General features: G+C 45.0%; 1 protein-coding gene across 3 annotated transcripts in view; it reads left to right on the forward strand.

Moving 5' to 3' along the window:
* Positions 1-454: 454 nt before the first annotated feature.
* Positions 455-18,531, forward strand: part of LOC102969953 (arylacetamide deacetylase-like 3) — a 43,230-nt gene continuing 25,153 nt past the window's right edge. For all 3 annotated transcript variants that reach the window (XM_042997330.1, XM_042997329.1, XM_042997331.1), the window contains exons 1-3: positions 455-697; positions 8,537-8,601; positions 10,362-10,481. The gene's annotated coding sequence lies outside the window, so the exon portion shown is untranslated. The remainder of the gene's footprint in view (positions 698-8,536; positions 8,602-10,361; positions 10,482-18,531) is intronic.

Below are 18,531 nucleotides of genomic sequence, written 5' to 3' on the forward strand. Positions count from 1 at the left end.
GTTTCTCTGGTGCCTGGCCTCCTACAGTACATGACGGCCATCACACTCAAGTGGTCAGCAGCTTTCCTGGGCACTTGTACAGCAGAATGCCACCAATAAGGCATTTACCCATGCATGGCTTCCTTGACACCCTTTCCAGTTAGCCATGGCCATGTCCTCTAAAATAAAATCTGGATCTTGCCCTAGGGATATTGGTTGTTCACTATATCTGTGACTCCCCTTTTCTGTCTCTTGGCTGGACCCTGACTAATACAGAATCTAAAGTGCCTTCCACTCTGGGTTCAGATGATCCAATCAGCACAATGTCACCAATGCAGGGGACCACTGTGATGTTTGGTGCCATGATTGTGACCTCTGCACACTGTATGCTGTCACAAATGTTCTCTATAGGTATCACACTATAGACTTTCTTGCAAGCGGGAGAATTGACAAAGCCCTGATGAGAGACCGTAAAGGTATACTGTTGGATCTGTCAGATAGAGGCAAATGAAACCTATATTCCTTACAAGATGGTATGGACAAAAGGGCGTTGGCTGGGGCCATGGCTCCATACCAAGTGCCAGGAGCTGTGTTTGTGGGCTCCAAGAAAGAATGACAGCGGGGGGAGCAGCTGCGGTTGGAGTCACTGCATGAATAAGTTTAGAATCATTCATAGTCATCCTCCAAGATCCACCTGACTTCTGCACAATCCAAGCTGGTGAGTTACACTGGGGTGTGACAAGTGTTTTTTCAAGTGTTTTAGGATGACAGCAGCCTTTGCGGTCCCTGTGAGATTCAGCACTGCTTCTGGTTTACTATCTTGGTGGTGGTGGTGGGGGGGGGGGATGGTGAAGATCCACTGCCTTCCATTTAGCCCTTCCTACCCCAGACTTTGATCACAGAGCCAATGTGGGGACTCAGCCAGTTTCCAAGGATATCTACTCCAATTATGCATTCAGGAAGTAGGGGTATTACAAACGTGAGTCTGTGGACCAACGGATGCACTGTGAGTTGGACTTGAGGAAGACCTTGCCTATCTCCTGAGTACAGGAAGCCCCCACTTTGACCCGGGAGTCGCAATAGTGTTGTGGGTCCACATGGAGAGGCACCATGGTCAGTCAGGAGAGAGAAGGAGATAGGGAACAGCAAGCAAGAGCCTTTATTGTGGTTTCCATGGGGAGGAGCAGGAAAGAAAGGGTAAGCAGGTTAAAGATTGGTTGTTTCGAGTAACTTCAGTGGGTTCTGGGGCCCAAGGGCTGTCCCTAGTTATCTGATGTCTCGCCTAGTTGTCTGGCACCTGACCTTGGTCATGACTGGGGGAAGGGAAGAGTGGCCCAGAGTGTGACAGCTGGGGACAGAAGGTAGTTGGGGGGTGGTGGCTCTGAATCAGCTGGTTTATATTTGAAAATTGCAGTCCCAAGTGGGTTATTTACTATCTTTAGGATTTGACTAACCTTGGGAGGGACAGTCGCTTCTAGGTCAGTTGGGCCCTAGATGCCAAAGCATCGGAATACAGAAAGTTAAAAAACATGTTTAATAAAAGGAATCGTGATGAAGCTGAGTCCTTAACTTGAGAAGATCGGGCCAGTGAATAAGAGGAGAGGTGAGAATGGGGTGGGTGACTACCTCACAGCCTGGGATTTGTTCTTTCTCACCCAGGCTGAATGTGGCACATCGGCCAGCTCTCTTATCTCTGATTTTACAACTGAGGGCCACAGAGCAACTGATGTGACTTTTGCAAGGTTCCCAGTCTCCTAGGAACCAAGCCGGGGTTTGGGCTCATCACCCCAAAGGCTTCCCCTACCCCCCACTCTGGCAGCCCATCTCCCGACCAGATGGTTGTGGTTAAGCACACCTTCCCCTGTGGACAAGGTGCCAGGTCTCCACTCCCTCAGGGACAAAGTCTTCCCAGGTGGAAATCTGACCCTTTACATGGAGACATCTTGAATTTGCCAAAGCGTCTTCCTGTGAGGGAGAGATAGGCCCTGGAGCCACCCTATGAATTACAAGGTCTACAGGTGAGAGGGTTTCACTAGGTCTTCTCCAGGTGAGAGTTTTTCCTCAGCTCACCATCCAGGAAAAAGAGCATCAGGGTTGCTTTGCTGCAGACCCTTCTCACCACTTGGTGCATCTTGGGCCTGAGAGTCAGTGTGTGTGGGTTCTTGGTAGGCACATCCCTCCTCCCATCAGCCACCTGGTGAAGTTTTGGCTTCTGCCCTGCATTTTCCTATTGACAATGAAATGGTTAAAGTTTTGCTTAAGGCCCACATACTGCTAAGGGGATGAGAACCTGAGGTCAGATAAGAGGGGCTTAGGGAGAGCAATGCATAGGGCTACATAGGATAACAGTGCTGTCTAATGTTTATTGAGCATTTATTATGTGCCAGGCACTGTACTGAGGGCTTGTTAAAGGAAAGACAATGGCCTATACAGTGACCATCAAAATGAGCTCTGAATTCACTTATTTGTCAGGCAAGGGAACCATCGACAGTGAAGAAATTCATGGAGAATTTAACTATGGGAAAGAATTAGGAGTTTGTACATACTAGAAACTGAGAAGGGGGCATGTATGGTGGTCCTGCCTGGGTAGGGCAGAATGAGTCTGCAATTCCAGACCCAGGCATTGCTCATGTGAGCAAATGTATTGTTCGTTGGTTAGGAAAGAGCCTTTGGTGTGGGAGATGAGAGTCCAAGATGCTGGGACAGCTCAGAGTTCATGGCTGTTCCTCAGTTTTGGAAGGTTAGAGCCACAGTCATGAAACTAGGTGCTGGATTTTAGTGTCTCCCTGGCAAGCATTAGCGCCAGTGGAGTTTGTTTTTCATGGCATAGGAGAGGAAAAACATTCTTGCTGTATGCCTTAGCTTCTGCACCTAGATCCTGGAAGTTAAACTAACAAAAGACAGGTTCCAGGAGAAAAGGCATACATGTTTTGTTTGATATTAATATTTTTACATGGCATGGGGGTGTCTTTTTAGAAAGAAGGGAAAACCCTAAAGAAATGGTTAGGCCAGAAAGCTTATGTACTATTGTTTGACAAAGAACAATATATTGCAGAGAAGTGACAAGACAAAGGAAGGGGGGTCAGGCTTTTAGGGGCAGCAGACAATTGGAAAGCAAATGTATGGGGGGAGCTAATGAACAAGAGAGTCGGGTGTTTTACTGAGATTTGTTATCATCTGGCAGTGCCTCTGGGCTGATGAGGGTCTATGGTTATCTCCTGCTCTCCTTCCTGGTGTGAGAGAGAGGAGGAGAGAGATCTACACAAAGGAGAATTTGTGTCCTACATTGAGGCAAATGGGGGAAGAGCAGAGAGCTGTTTTGGGGTCACTGCCTTTCAGTTGTCTTCAGCTCACAGAAGCCCTTATGCCAAAGTGGCCCATTTTGGGGTGGCATCTTCTGATCCCCTACAGTAGTCTTTGTATATTTATTTTGACTTAATTTCCTGAGTCTGATAGTATTATCATTCTTCTTTGTCAGAGTAAGCAACTCATCCAAAGTCAACAGCTATTTGGGCGTAGAGCTAGGACTTGAACCCCGGTGTTCCAGCTGAGGAACATTAAGCAGTTCTTTTTATACCAAACTGAAGGCAAAGTAGGTTCTGTGTTCTTCAAGGGGGTGCATGAGGTGGATCTGTGTTGAGTAGCATCCTGTGTGATGGGGTCAGAGTGGCATTTCTCAACAGGGGCAAGGGTGTTAAGCCCCCAGGGGACATTTGGCAATATCTGGTGATGTTTTTGTTTGTCACCCCTGAGGAGACCCTACCGGCATCTGGTAAGTAGAGGCTAGAGGCCAGGAGGTTGCTAAACATCCCAACAGTGTGCAGGACGACCCCCACAAGAGTTGTTTTGTCCCAAATGCCAAGACCACCCAGGTTGAGAAACCCTAAGTAATAAAAAGAGGTCATATGGATCTTGTTTTGAGGTTGGAGAGACTAGTTGGGTTCACATCCCTTTCTACTGGACACCCTTGAGCTCTACTGAGTCACAGCTTCCTCAACAGAAAATGCCCACCTGGAAAGTTCATTGTTGAAAGGAAAGGAAATAATGTAAATGGCCTGCACACCGCCACTGTGCAGGTGGGTGACATGGCCTTACTTCCTGGCCTGGACAGTGAGGTGACTCAGGAAGGTTGTGAGGGACAAAGGAGCAAAGATGTTCCATATAAGATGGAAGGAGGGGGGCAACCTGGGTGGCTCAGTTGGTTGAGCGTCCTACTTCGGCTCAGGTCATGATCTCACGGTCTGTGAGTTTGAGCCCCATGTTGGGCTCTGTGCTGACAGCTCAGAGCCTGGAGCCTGATTCTGATTCTGTGTCTCCCTCTCTTTCTGCCCCTCCCCTACTCATGCTCTGTCTCTCTCTCTGTCAAAAATAAATAAACATCAAAAAAATTTAGTAAGAAGGAAGGAGGGATGGCAGGCCAGCTATGGAAAGTAAAGACACATTCTAATATTTGTTAGTTCTCATGCTCAAAGCCTGACTTAAAAGTTGAGGCATCTGTGGACAATGGAGAGATGGCTGAATTAGCCAGCTGAACTCTAAATGTGCTAGCTGCTAGCTGGGTGACTCAGAACAAGTTTCTTAACCACTCTGGAACATGGTGTTCTCACCTTTTTGATTTTGAACTTTCTGCCTTTGATGGAAGAACCAAAGCTGGAGCTGATTTCATTTTGCTGCTCACTTTCTGGCTGGGGGAAAGGTCCCTTTTGGGATCTGTTGCACATCCATATTTATCCTCTCTTTTGTTTGGACTCAGCTAACCAGTCTTCTACTCAGTGAACACTGACCGGGCACCTGCCCTATGCAGGGCATTATGCTGAATGAAGGGCATGGGAAGGGTCATCTGGAAATGAGTAGCAGAAGTGCCAAGGCCTTGCCACTGGCCTTGCCGGCCCAGTCGCAGGACAAGGCCCAGGAAACCCTCTGTTCCCAGGACAAACTGAGAAAGGAAACAAACAAACAAAAAATGAGCCATCTTCCAGCATTCTTAAATAAATGTAAAGGTGTAGGTCCCTGAGTCGAGGGCCTTGCAAGGATTCCACTGTGGGAGTATAGAATAGTAGAATTATATATCATTCAACAAGTATGTATTGAGCCCATGCTTTGGGCCAGGCCCTGCTCGAGGTTCTGGGAACATGGTGGAGAAAAAAAGGACAAAAAAATCTCACATGGAGCTTACTTGCTGGTGGGTATGTGGGTACCCAATGAATGCACTCAGCTGCCCACTAAACTAGACAGTGCTGGGTGGGCAGGATACAATGGAGAAGAAAAGACCGACAGGAGGATGGAAATACCTGGCTTGGGAGGGCTTTGGTTAGAGGGGGCACTTTGAGCAATTGGCCAAGGAGGTGAGGGAGTCACCCACATGAGTCTCTTAGAGGAAGAGTGGTCCAGGAACATGTTCATTTGGGGGATGGCAAGGCCAGCGTGGTTAAGACAGAGTGAGGAAGGGGCAGGGAGGGCTGGGGTGGGGAATTGGGTAGGGTCTGAGGATGCTCAAAAGTCTTTGGTGTTTTCTTGTGTGAGATGGGAAACCACGTGGAGGGGCCACAGGTAGATATACACCAACGACGGTCAGCTCCCCGTGCTTTGCATCAGCTTTGAGCCATGACCCTGTTTGCAGAATAACTGATTCAGCTCCTTAATTCAGTCCCAGCCATGGCTGATCAGCTAGTTTCTGTGGAACATCAGTGGCCAACACACCTTTTCCATCTTCACAAATCAAAAGCTAACCTTACCGAGGGCTTACCTTTGGCCTTGTACCCTTGAGCATTGCCTCTATCCCATTCAGAAGTGTCATGCTGAGTTCCCTCCAGGCACATGGGAGATGGTCAAGAAATCACAGGAAAGGTAACTAGCCTTTGCAGAGTGCATTGTATGGCAAGTTACAGAAATAAATCTATTTAATCTGCTCAGACACCCTTCGAGGTACATTTAATTACTTCCTTTGTTGGTAGAATAACTGAGAGGAAAATGCAGTTGGTTTAGGTTGGGAAGAAGTGGGAGTTAAATACAGATCTTCCAGCTTGCAAAGTCTGTGCTGCAAAGAGCGTAAGTCAAGGGCAAATTCTGGGTCAGCGCTTTGGCTTTGCTATAGACCATGAATGGAGGAAGCAGCCCATGAAAGCAAAAGTGCTTATGGTCCATGAAAGTCATCACGGTGTCCCCAGGCCTAGAAAATAGCAGCTTCCACAAATGTTTATTGACTGAATGGAAAAGGAAAAATGAAGACACCAAAGTGCTTTGGAAGTGAGGTGTTGGGTGATCAGAAATGAGTTAAGAGCCCACACAGAATCAAGACTAACTGGACCAAGGGGGTTTTGTACAGAGGCCAAGGGGAAATTTTGTACAGAGGCCAAGGGGAGTCCAATAAGAAGGAATCACTCCCTCTTCTTTTTTAAAAAAAGTATTTATTTATTTATTTATTTTGAGAGAGAGAGAGAGAGAGCACGTAACTGGGAGAAGGGCAGAGAGGGAGAGAGAGAGAGAGAGAGAGAGAGAATCTCAAGCAGGCCCTCTACTGTCAGCACAAAGCCCAATGTGGGGCCCAAACCCATGAACTGTGAGATCATGATCTGACCTGAAACCAGGAGTTGGAGGCTTAACCGGGAGACTGAGCCACCTAGGCACCCCATTCCCTCTTCTTTCTTGTTCACATCCACCCCACTTCTTAGAGCTATATAAGCAAATTTGTTAATCTATCCTCCAGAGGGGAGAGACAACTCAGAGTACATCCAAAATAGTGGTTTTGTCTTTGAAAGAAAACTCACCTGAAACAGGGCAGCAGTCTGGGCAGTACCAGTTGAATGAAAAAAATAGCTTCATCCTGAAGCCAATCAAGAGATCTCTCTCCTTCCCCCTCTCATATAGGAGCATATTTTTGAGAAGCTGGGAATTTGCTCAACGCCCAGATTTGTCTGTTTTGTACATGATAACATGAAAATCAAAAAAGGACCCCAAACCATACCCATGAGTCAGTTCCAGCCCAAGGTGGTGTCCCCCAGCCCCACCAAAGCGCCATCTTCTAGCCTAGAGGGGGCAGGGTATTCAGGAGCCCATGTAAGGTGCTTCCTCACCCAGCTTCATAGAGAAAAGTCCTCATTTGCTAGCACATAGTAGCTACTCAACAAGTATTGACGATGCCTGGGTGGCTCAGTTGGTTAAGCGTCTAACTCTTGATTTTGGCTTAGGTCATGATCTCATGATTCATGACATCGAGACTCGCATCAGGCTCTGAGCTGACAGAGAGGAGTCTGCTTGGGATTCTCTCTGTGCCTCCCTATCTCTCTCTCTCTGCCCCTCCCCTGCTCACTCTCTCTCTCTTTCTCCCTCTCTCTCAAAATAAATAAATAAACTTAAAAAAGAAACAAGTATTTGTCAGATGGATGAATAAGTGAATGAATGAAGAGTATCTTTTACCAGCCTATCCTCTCTACCATTCATTGAGTCAATGCCAGTAGTGCCTTAATAGAATTAGGCCATTCAGAATAATTTATCAATAGGCTCCAAATTTTTTTATCTGCAATTCCAATATCAAGACAGCTGGGAAAACAGAATTTTTTTCATTACATGCTTGGTAGCCAAATTTGACCTGAGCTCATTTGTTGGCTTATTTAGATTTAAATTGGGATGAGGATACTTGTTGCCCTTACTTATTCCACTTAGGTGAATGCTCATAGATTTGCTGCAGAAATACTGATGTGTGTAATAATGGAATTATTTTCCTGTGTTCCACTGGGATGATATATACTATACAGTTTATGCACTGTTTATGTCATCTTGTTATAAATATTAGATCATCAGACACACATAAGAAATCACAATGAGCCATCACTCTGCTCCTACCAGGTTGGCCACAAGAAAAAATAGCAATAACCTCAAAAGTTGGCAAGGATGCAGAGACACTGGATCACTCATTTCGTTGTTCGTGGAAATGTAGCACGGTACAGCCTTTCTGGAATACCCAGCATTAGAGGGCTTAAAAAAAATACAAAGCCAAAATGTATAGCTGTAACAACCTGAACTTGCTGAACGGAGAGTCAGCATTTGATGATCTTGGCTTTTGGATCTTTCTTTTTTGGTCTCCATCAGCAATGAACATTGTTTCTTTTAAATTCTCATGAGCTTTTTAACCTTTATTTTAATAACCAAGTTCCAAGCAACTCCAGCAAAGGAAGAGCTGTGTCTTTTGAGGAGCACCTTTTTCCTTTACCATTTGTTCGTTCCCCATCAGTCCTTGTCATAACCATCGTGGATCTGATGTAAATCCCCCTCCCTCATTAATGGACACAACGGAGCCCCTTGAAGTTAGGAAGCATCCTCTATAAGAGAAAGCTTTGACCAGGTTCTATTCAGATGCTTATGCAAGGAGCTCATAGACAGAAGACAGATGTAAGCTTTAGCCTGACAAGGAAACCATTGATTTTTGCCCCATTTTCAACCTTACAACAAATACTTATGAAGTGTCTGTGGCATGTCCTGTGCCAGGCACTGTCCTGTCTCCAGGATATAGGACCAGGTAAAACCAAACTGGGTCTATTGGTTATCCTTTGTTTTTCAGATGTTTACCATGAGCCATGTGTTCATTTATCCAAAGGGATGAGACTACGCACCTCTGTCACTTGGGTGAGTGAAAAAGCATGCACCAGGTGAGGTGCTGATGGGCAAGGAGGGCTGGGGAGGGAGGAAGGAGCTCAGGTCTTCTTGTTTGGGCCCCAGGCAGGGTTGATCTGGCTTCCTACACCCTGCAGTCAACAGCAGCAGACCAAATCATCAGGGAAAGGTATGGTTAGGTCAGTTCAGAAAAGGAAGAGTAAAGAGGAGGGATTTCCCCTACAGGAGGCTGAAGGAAGCTGAAGTCAGTCAGCAGCACAGGACTCTGAGCAGGACGACCAGACTAGGACAGGAGACTGGGCCCCATGAACGGGATTGCGTCAGGATGATGAGGGATTCATCAGGGGCCCTCAGAAACCTTTGGGTCCAACTCCCTCGTTTTCCAGGAAGGCTTCTGGGATTGGGGGGCGAGTGAAGGGTCTTGTCCTCAGAGCCACCAGTGGCAAAGACAAGACTAGAAGCCATGTTTCCTGATTCCTAGAATCCAGAGGGATTTTCCTTCTGTGCTTTGTCTCTTTTGCCATGCGAAGTGTTTCCATGGGGTGTCCGTATTTTTAAGGATGATAGATGACTAGCCAGACTGATAAGCATATGGATAACCACAAGACCGCTGAAAGGGGTGGCTGGTAGTGGTAAGACGAGCTAGTTCTCTAAGGACAATATGCAAAGTAACCAATAATCGCCGTTGAAATAACATGACACAGAGGTAGACCATCTTTGCTGACTAATCCTGAATGAGACATGGTGCAGTGGAAAACATCTGGCTACACCACCTGTGCAGGGAAGAGTTCAAGTCCTGGTTCTGCTCTAAAACACAGGTGGCCCTGGGCAATGACCTACTTGGTTCAACCATATACATTGTTGAATATATATGTGCCAGGTACTGTCCGATGGTGAGGTATGAAGCAGACAAACTTCCTGGCCCGTAGGGACTCCCCTCCCAGAAGGTTCCTGGATAGTTGTTGTGGATGAAGCCATCACAAGTTGGGGACATTTTCTCAAGCTTTGAAGAAAGACTCCTTTGTTAAATTGTTATCTGAGCCAGAAAGGTGCAATCTGTTGACACTAGTCACTAGACCTCCCTCATGGGAGTGGATGGCTGGTTCTGGGAATCTAATTTAGGCTGAGAAAATTTATAAGGGAGTAAAGTCAGAGTAGCCTGTTGCTACGTGATGTTGGGTCTCCCTGAGACTCTCCCTGAGTCTCACTTACTTTTTTTGTCATTGGGTCTTTTTTTTGGTGAACATCTTATAGGGCCATGGTGAGTATTAAATAAGAAAACAAATACCAAGGACTCTGTTTCCTTTCCCTCCAACATTATATTATGACCTATGGGATTTCACAGGGGAACCCAGCCAGCACAGGTCCAGATGAAGGCAGAGAAGGCTGGGACTCAGAATTCAGCCAGACAGAAAACAAGCTGAGGTAACAGGTGCTGATTTCCAGGGAAGGTGTTACAGATGAAGGCAAAACCAGACAGGGAGTAGATGACCAGTCACATGGACAGGGATCAGTTCTGGGAAGTCAGCTGGGTCAGCGAAGGGTAGGAAGTGTGCACATGTGGCTGAGCAGAAAGTGGACAAGTCTAGAAAACCCAGTTGAGGCAGGGATCACGGACCCAGTTGGACCAGGCACTTGATATGGGAGTTCATGAATCCAGAGGTGGAAGCTGCTTCCTGATGTGTTTATGTGGCAGCCACATGCACCCACCCATCCACCACCTGTCACTTCCACCTGCAGGATGTCAGCTTCTGTCACTTGTCTCCCTACAGGGAAGGAAGCAGGCAAGTGCCAAGGACAGAGAAGCTGGGGGTTGGAAGCTGGGTCCGCCAAAGGAAACCAAAGGGACTGAGCCTTTGGAAGGCAGAACAGAGAGAGCATCTGGGGTGCAGGTAAACCACAAACCTCCCCCAGGGCTTCGGAGAGTGATTCAGGGGGGGACAATGATGGTGAACAGGAACAGACACATGGCTCCAGCAACAAGGGAGGGACCTCAACCCCATGCCTGTGTTTCTGGGCGGTGGCTTTCCTTCCTGACTCTGGTCAAAGACTATTTCATCTGGTCAGGCCCCAGGCAGATGACTGGGAGGATGGGCGAGCACTGATTGGCTAGAAGTGGGGATGCGGGAGGCAGGGTGAGGTGGAGAGTTGGTTTACATGTGGTGGTCTTAGGCAAGCCCCTATCAGTTGAGGAGGCCAGCTGGAACTCTGGAGAAAAACTGCCTGGTTTTGCAGTCTTGGCTCCATTGTTATTTCCTTGTGACCTTGGGCAAGTTATTTAACCTCTCTGGGGCTCAGTTTTGTCATCTTCAAAATGGAGGTAATGATAGCACTTACCGCATCGTATGTGCTCAGTTAAGCTTCAGAGTCATTACCAATATCATCGTCATCATGATGTCTTCATAAAACTTGAACTTGCCCTTGAGTTTACTAGGATCCTTATCATGGTTATGCTAGTGAAACCAAACCTGTGCCAAGGAGGTTTTAGTCATGCAAGAGTCTCTTTCTCTTTCTCTGTTTGTTCAAATGAAGGTGGGCAGGACCTCCTGTGGTCCCAGCACTTAACTCCTTGTTCTAGCAATTTTCTATTGTTGGTGGGGGTCTTCTATGTCTCCTCCTTCACTGGGAAGGCTTCTCTGTCTCCAAATGCTTGTCTTCCCCTCTTCCTTGTCCAGCAGACCACCCTCCATACAGTTGGGTCAATAGAAATAAGCTGGTGTTCAGAATGTTAAAAATTATAATAATGTCATATATGGAATGACAACTTCTAAGAGGGATTTGAAATATAGCAACAGCCCCCTTTTTAGTTATAGAACCTTTTTATCAAATGAAAGTGAACACGGCACCCTGATGTATAAAACAGAGAAAAGCAGAGTTGTCTGGCTGAAGTCTAGATAGGAGGTCTGCCTAGTCAGCCTCTCCCTTGAACCCAGACCAGCCCCAGAGCCCCTTGAAGCATGGTTTATAATCACCAAAAATGACCGACTGAGACAAGACAGAGTTAGCAAAACTCATCTCCATTTCTGTTTATGGAACATCAAGTTTCTTTTCTAAGTCTTAGGTTCTTGCCTTTGGCTTTTCATTGCAATGGCTTTCTCCACAACCATCTCAGTCACTAACTGGCCAAGGGGCTTCTGTGCTGTATGTACCCTTAGGAACCTTGTCATTTCCCTCTTTTTACTCCTTCATGAATGCAAAGGATAGAAATAGCTGTGCCTGGGGCTCCCCTACCACTTGGTGGCAGTGTACTCTAAAATAATTTATAAATTTATTTAATTTGTAAATTAAACCTAATTATAGGTTTAAATTCCTTTAAAAATTTTTAAAAATGTTTATTTATTTTTGAGAGAGACAGAGACAGAGAGAGACAGAGAGACAGAGTGTGAGTGGGGGAGGGGCAGATAGAGAAGGAAACAAAAAATCCAAAGTAGGTTCCAGGCTCCAGGATGTCAGCACAGAGCCTGACACAGGGCTCGAACTCAGGAACCATGAGATCATGACCTGAACCGAAGTCAGACACTTAACCGACTGAGCTACCGAGGTGCCCCTACAGGTTTAAATTTCTAAGGAGAATATGTTTTGAAGGTTGATTCTGCAACCTCAAATTAGAAATAATAGCAGTAAGATGACAGAATGATACACAAGACGACAAATTTTGTTAAGTAAGACAGTGTATGGAGGTAAGAAAGTTTCATCACCTGAGTAAGGAGCAGATTTTGAGGGAGAGAATCCAGGTGACTATGAGGCAGCATGCAGGCATAACAAAGAAAGCAAAAGGTCATAGGAAAACTTCTAACCCACAGGTTTGTTCAAGGTCAGCCATGTGTGCTGTGGAAAATTACCCTGATGCAATGTAGCCCCAAATACTAGCAGGCAGGGAATTCTGAAGGTCACTGAACAGAAAGGCTCACAGACCAAATTAAGATGGTGTAGTCACATGGTTTAAATCCATTTAAAACACAGCAAGAAGCAAGGGGAAAGTTAACCCACATAGAATAAGGTGCCAGAAGGTAGAAACTTTATACCTACTCTACCCTGGGTCGTTCAATATCCATATATCCTATCTGTATGCTACATGTGTCTTCCCCTCTGCTGGTGTGGTTAAAAAGACCAGGGGGGTTCCAGCAGATGGAGGGTGCCTAGAACCAAGATACATATGTCATGGGGGAGAAATGGGAACAGTTAAACCTGACCCCAGCAGTAGTTCATCCATTAGCTTGCTGAGTAGCTGTGAATTTTATCTGCATTCTTTGGGAGAGGACATGTACAGCCAGAATGGGGCCATGTTTGGTGTTACCAATGGGAGACCAATATAGGATGATGTGGCTGTCAATCCAGACACAGCATGCTCATGACTTATGATTTAATCTTTCCATCCCCTTCTTTTTATAAGTGAAATTTTGTTTGTTCCATCAAATATTTTGTTTATCCACTCTATTGTTAATATATTATACAGTTACTGTCTTACTTCTATCTTGAATGTGTGATACGAATTCTTCCTACGTCTCCAAGCTCCTCCTTTATTCGTGATCTCTATTTAACAGTCCTGATGTGTTTTATCCATGTCTAAAGTTACCAGCTTACTTTCCATCTATGCTTCACCCTTCTTATGGGTTTCATACATCCTGTTTCTCTCTCTCTCTCTCTCTCTCTCTCTCTCTCTGGTGCAGAATTGAATATTCCTAAATGATAAAGCAAACACCCATTACCCCAAGTTCCTCTTTCCAATCTTTACAATAAGTAAGAATTTTTGCCCAGTCTGTCCTGCAGGAATGCATTTTCAGGTATTTTCAAAAATCATATGATGGGAAATCATTAAAATGTGAGTGGGTCAAGAGAAGCGAAGGGAGGGCATTCAGTGGCTGCTATAAGCTTTGTGATATGTGGGCTGTAGTGGTTTTTTTGGAAAGCGATGAACTTGGCCTTGGAGTTAGATTTGGATTGAATTGGATTTAGATCAAATTGGGTTCATATTGAATTGGATTTGAATCCCAGTTATTTCTGCCTCTGAATGTGGACCAAGTGCTTAATTAAATGCAGCTTCTCTTTCCTCATCCATGAAAATAGAATTAATAGTGTTTCTAGTTCTGGAGCTCTCCCCACCCCCACCCCGCCCCCAGCGGTCAAAAGCTCATTGGGGCCTGAGGCAACATAAAGGAGACAAAAGCTGCAGAATCTGAAGAGATTTGAGTCCAAGATGGTTTCAAAGAAATAAAATTCCCACAGATCTCCTGTGTATTGTCTCTAGACTTTTCCCAATTTCATCACCTTTCATTTCCACCAGCAATTTCTACTTGACAATATTATCCTACAATAAACAACCAAAGCAGCCAGAGGATGCATTTTCCCTGGTATCCCTGTCACGTATCATCATTCATTCATCCATTCAGTGATTATTTATTGAGCAGCTACTCTGTGCATTAGATACTAGGGATACCACAGGGAGTGAAAAAGGCATGGGTGCTTGCTGGAACTGTAATTTCCTTGTGGAGACAGAAAATAAGCAGAAAAGCAAACACATGTAATTCCAAATTCTAGCATGACTGGAAGGGAAGGTGTAGGGAGCCATTATTGAAAATGTTGAATAGAAATTGATATAGACGTGTTTGAGATCTAGGATCTAATGGCCCAGGGATGGCTTGGGTGTGAGGGTGGCAGGAATGCACAGCACCATGGAGAACTCTGGGGATTCTAGCAGAAGCAATGAGACAGGAATGAAATGGAACAGAGAAGCACATGTCAAGAGGGCAGAAACTCTGGAGAGAGTTAGGGGCTAAAGGTATGAATGTCCACGGTGGTCCTTACAGCCGTGGGAGTGCAGATTGTTGAGGAAGAGAAAAGAAGGAGTTCTAGGACTGATCCCTAAGCCCAATGTTGGGAAGGAAGTGGAGGAGGAGGGAGAGGAGGGAAGGAGCCTACCCTTTCACAGTCCATGGTTTACAAGATCAACAGGTAAGTCTTGGCTAGAATCCTCAGTACAAGCCATATGTAGAAACCAAGACTGCATAGAGTTACCAGTGAGAGTGACTACAGGCAGCAGGAGGCTGAGCTACAGGCTTTTTATCTGCTTTCTGCTCCAGGGAGGCATGGAGCTTTGCTACCCCCAGCTCCACTGGCCGAATGAGACCCACTGCCCGGTGCCATGTAGGCCACCCATAGTCTGAGTGTGTCTGGAGGCCCAGCTGATGGTCACTGTCAGTAAAACCTTCTTGACACTGTGAAGCTCACCAAACTGGCAGACCTCACCTGAGGCCCTGAGACCCGTGAGCCCAAAGGAAAGGAAGAAAGGAAGAAAGGAAGAAAGGAAGAAAGGAAGGAAGGAAGAAAGAAAGAAAGAAAGAAAGAGGAAGAAATTAAATAAATAAACAAACAAATAAATAAATAAATAGGTAGGATCTACATACCATATGAAAATAACATGAGTTTCTCTTAAGAAAGCCATAAAGTGCAAAATTTGGGCAAAGATAGTTGAAAACAAATGGTCTAGGACAAAGAGCAAACTCAGACTCTTTTACTTTTGGCTAGAGAAAAATCCAACCCCAGTGACTAGGGGAGGAAATGAATTTAGGTCTTCCCTCCAAATCTTTCCTCTTCAAGCTAGGCAACGAGGCATTCCAATGCTAGCTCCCTAATGAGTCCTCTTTATGTTCCTCCACAAGCAATGCTCACGATGTATGATGCTATGAGGATAGAACAAATCATCGAAGTACCTGGTACAGTGCTTGGCTGGCCCGTTGATGGAGGTCAACGGGGACATGAGTTTTCCCTCTTCCAATGCAGGATAAAAGATGGCTCCTGGTGGTTGGAAGTATTAGTAAGAAGAGAGATGGTGATGTTGATCATTAGTCTTTGATTCCACCCCAGATTCCAGGAAGTCCCTGAAGTTCCTGTCTGGGAGAGATGGTATTTTGAATGGCATTCATTTGTGGACAAGAGGAAATGAGGACAAGATGAGGGAGGTGGCCAGACTCTAATGACATACCTTGAGAGCTTCAAGGAAAGAAGCTATCTTCAAGGAGTCTGGAATGTTTAGGGAGGAAGCCCATCTGGTGAGCACAGAGATCCTTAACTTAAAACATTCACCTCTTGTTGCCGGTGATGACATCATCCATCTCTCCCCCAGAACTTGTCTTGTGAGCCCTGAGCATGATGTCCTTTGAGATGACACTCTAACGTATAAGAAGAGGATGGGAGACCAAGGGGTACCAGTGGCTTGGTGCCACGTTGAGGGTGGCTTTCATGGAGCCATCAATACTGTGGCATTAAGTGGGCTTCTTTCCCTTGTGCTGAGGAGATTATGAATGTTGCTGCCAGTGTCATAATAAATCTGTGAATGTTTCTCCCCTTCACCAAAGCCAAGAATAGGAGCTCTCCATCTATGATGGCAGGTCCTTTTCTCCTGCTCTGATTGGAAGATGTCTGTGCTCTCTACACAGAGAGTTGCTGGTGATAGAACACAATGCCAATGGGTCCCACCTTCTCTAACCCTCTGTGGACAACAATTGCAAAGATAAAGGAGAAACTGTCACTGTTAACAGCTGGGTTAGAGCCCTGCTTCTCAAATAGTGGCCCCTGGGCCAGCAGCACCATCATTGCCTGGGAGCTTGTTAGAAATGCAAAATCTTAGGCCCCTTGCAGATCTACTGAATCAGAATCTGCATTTTTAACCAGATTCCCAGGTGATTCATGTACTCATGACAGTTTGAGCCACATTACCCCTGGGGATAGAGAAAGGCACTGACATCAGACAGGCCTTGGTGAGCTCTGACTCTGTAGATTCATTGGTCAACTTTGAGCAAGTTATTTATCTGCTCCTGGCCTCGGCTTATCTCTAAAAGGGGGAAATAACATGCTTTTCTCAGATCAATATTTTTTTTTTTTTAAAGACAGAGAACAAACTGAGGGCTGGTGGAGGGAGGTGGGTGGGGGGTTGGGCTAGATGAGTGGTGGGTATTAAGGAGGGCACTTGTTATGATGAGCACTGGCGGTTGTATGATGAATCACTGAACTCTACTTTTAAAACCAATATTGCACTGTTTATTAACTAACTAAAATTAAAAAAAAAAAAACACCCTTAAGATCAGTCTTTTTTATTGTGGTAAAATATACGTAACATAAAAAGTCACCACCTGGGGCACCTGGGTGGCTCGGTCAGTTAGGCGTTTGACTCTTGATTTTGGTTCCAGTCAGGATCTCATGGCTTGTGAAATTGAGCCCTGAGTCGGGCTCTGCACTGACAGCATGGAGCCTTCTTGGGATTCTCTCTCCCTTTCTCTCTGTGCCCCACCCCCAATCTCTAATAAACAAACAAACAAACAAACAAACATTTAAAAAAGCCACCTCTCTAAACTGTGCAATTAGGTGGCATTCCATGCATTCACACGTTGGGTAACATTCACCACTGTTTCATTCCAGAACACTTTCATCATCCCCAAAAGGACACCCTGTACATTAAGCTATCATTTCCATTCTGTCCTCCCTCCAGCCTCTGTTAATTTTCTTTCTGTTCCTATGAACTTGCTCGCTCTGGTTATTTCATATAAATGGAATCATACAATATATAGCCTTATACTTCTGGCTTTTTTCAACCTGGTCTTTAAAAAGAAAAAAAAATGTTACCAGAGGAGAATAAATCTAGAGAAAAGTGCACAAATCCTAAGTGTACTGTTCAATGCATTTTCGCACCAACTAACCCAGGTAATCACTACCCAGATTTAAAAAAACAGCATTTCAGTGTCCTGGAAGCCCCCTTCCTGCCCTCTTTCTGCTACCATGTTTTGCCTGCTGTTGAAATTTATAAAATGGAATCATAACTGTACACTTTCATATCTGGTGCCTCTTGCTCAACATTGGTGAGATTTATCTACATTGTTTTATGTCCTTGTGCTATAGCTCCTCGTTATGTGAACAAAGGACCACTTATTCATCCCTTTGACTCTTGATGGGCATCTGGGTTGTTTCCAGTTTTTAGCTATCATGAATAGTGCTGCCATAAACATTTCTGTCCATATCTTTTCGCACACATGTCCAACTTCTGTTGGCTCCATACCTCAGAGTAGAATTGTTGGATCAGAGGGTACACATGTGTTCAGAATTAGTAGATGCTTCCAAACAGCTTTCCAGAACAACTGTGCCAAGTTACCAGCGTTGCATGAGAGTTTGGGGTGCTCTGTATTGCTTCCCGTCCTTCTTGATATCCAGTTCTACTGGAGAGTATTAGAAGTGGTCTGTTGAAAAGGTCTCATCCGTTCTGGATGTATACAGCTACTCTACGATATGAAATAGCAACAGAGAATCCAGTAATTGTGTTTTTCAATATGGCTTTTTATTTTATTGCCTTTCTTTAAGTTAGAAGTATTTCTTTTTTTCTTTTCTTTCTTTCTTATTCCTTTTTTTTTTTTTTTTTGGTTTCAAGAGTGGAATTCAGTGATTCATCGCTTACATTCAACACCCAGCGCTCATCACAAGTGCCCTCCTTAATACCCATGTAGCCCATCCCCCACCCACCCCGCTCTATCAACCCTCAGTTTGTTCTCTATCATTAAGAGTCTCTCGTGGTTTGTTTCCTTCTCTCCTCCCCCCCATATGTTTATCTGTTTCGTTTTTTAAATTACACATATGAGTGACACCATATGGTATTTGTTTTTCTCTGATTGACTTATTTCACTTAGCATAATACACTCTAGCTCCATCCATGTCATTGCAAATGGTACGATTTCATTCTTTTTGATGGACAAGTCATATTCCATTGTATATGTATACTACATCTTCTTTATCCATTCATCAGTTGATGGACATTTGGGTTCTCTCCATAGTTTGGCTATTGTTGATAATGCTGCTATAAACATCAGGTTGCATTCAAATCTGTATTTTTGTATCCTTTGGGTAAATACCTAATAGGGCAACTGCTGGAACATAGGGTAGTTCTATTTTTAGTTTTCT

The sequence above is a fragment of the Panthera tigris genome, chromosome C1, assembly GCF_018350195.1.
Source record: "Panthera tigris isolate Pti1 chromosome C1, P.tigris_Pti1_mat1.1, whole genome shotgun sequence".
Lineage (NCBI taxonomy): Eukaryota > Metazoa > Chordata > Mammalia > Carnivora > Felidae > Panthera > Panthera tigris.